The sequence below is a fragment of the Myotis davidii genome, unplaced genomic scaffold (genome assembly GCF_000327345.1).
Source record: "Myotis davidii unplaced genomic scaffold, ASM32734v1 scaffold546, whole genome shotgun sequence".
Lineage (NCBI taxonomy): Eukaryota > Metazoa > Chordata > Mammalia > Chiroptera > Vespertilionidae > Myotis > Myotis davidii.
The window spans coordinates 173,446-175,196 of record NW_006297836.1 but is presented as its reverse complement, the minus strand read 5'-3'; positions in this window follow the sequence as shown (position 1 = coordinate 175,196).

Here is a 1,751-nt window from a genome sequence, read left to right as displayed (position 1 = left end):
TCCTTCTTCTCCTTTTGCCTTATTTTACTGGCTAGAATTTCCAATACTATGCTGAACAAGAGTAGTGAGAGTGGCCCAGCCGGTGTTGCTCAGTGGTTGACCATCAGCCTACGAACCAGGAGATCAGGATTCGATTCCCGGTCAGGGCACATGCCCAGGTTTCGGCCTCAATCTCCAGTGTGGGGCGTGCAAGAAGCAGCCAATCAATAATTCACTCTCATCATTGATGTCTCTCTCTCTCTCTCTCTCTCTCTTCCTCTCCTTTCCTCTCTGAAATCCATAAAAATATATTTTAAAAAAACAAGAGTAGTAAGAGTGGATATCCTTGCCTGTTCCCAGTCTTAGGGGGAATGTATCCAGTTTTTCACCAGTAAGATGTTAGTCATATGTCTTCTGTAGATGTTCATTAACAAGTTGAGGAAGTTCCCCTTCTATTCCTAGTTTTATGAGACTTTCGTCATGAATCGGTGTTGGGTTTTGTTAAGTGCTCATTCTGCATCAGTTGATAGGAGCGTGTGATTTTTCTTCTTTCGCTTGTTAATGTGGTGGATTGCATTGACTGGTTTTCATATATTAAGCATTGCAGCTCTAAGATAAACCCCACCGGGTCGTGGTGTATAAGTCGTTATATATTTGTAAATTCTACTTCCCAGTATTTTGCTAAGGAGTTTTCTGCATGAGGCATATTGGTCTGTAGGTTTTAAAAATTATTTTTACTGTATTTTTTTCTGGTTTGGGCATCAGAGTAAGACTGTCCTCATAGAATGAGTTGAAAAGTGTTTGATTTGGACGTGTGACAACAATTTTTTCCTCATTAAACTTTGCTTCAATGGGTCTCAACATTCTGTGACATATTTTTGGTCAAGTTGTTTCTATAACAAAGTACTGATTGTGAAGACTAATCACTCCAAAGTTGCCACACAAAGAAAACCAAATGGTCCACAGAACATTCGCTTTTCCTTCTGTAATTTTACGATGCGTTGTAATCATTAACCAGTGTTTTACTGTTAAACTTAAGTGGCCAATTGAAACAAACAGTTCTTGCCTGTGTGTGTGTGTGTAGGGATTTTTTTGTTTGTTTTTTCATTTTGACTTTTCAGATGCAATTTATTATTACATTTGGGATTGCTTTATTAAGCCATAACACTTGGGATCTGTCTGGGTCATTTTTTATGGTTGCATATAGAGACAAACAGTTCGGAAACCCTTCTTTCGCCACTAATTAAGTCCGCGGTGGCAGTATTGGGGATAATATTCATTTAGCCTGAGCTTTCTGAGCAGACGCGGTGACTTTGTCAGCTCCAGCTGCCTCCTTGTGCACTGCTTTGATGACACCCACAGGAACTGTCTCATGTCATGAACAGCAAAGTGGCCCAGAGGAGGGTAGTCAGAGAAGCTCTCAGCACATAGGGGCTTGCCAGGAACCATAGCAACAGTGGCAGCATCACCACATTTTATTTTTTATTTTTTTTAAAATATATTTTATTGATTTTTTACAGAAAGGAAGGGAGAGGGATAGAGAGTTAGAAACATCGATGAGAGAAACATGGATCAGCTGCCTCCTGCACACCCCCTACTGGGGATGTGCCCGCAACCAAGCTACATGCCCTTGACTGGAATCGAACCTGGGACCCTTCAGTCGCAGGCCGACGCTCTATCCACTGAGCCAAACCGGTTTCGGCATCTTTTCTTGAACAAAAAGTGAATTTTATGCTAAAAGACAAGATCTTAATTATTCCTGCCACAGAAGA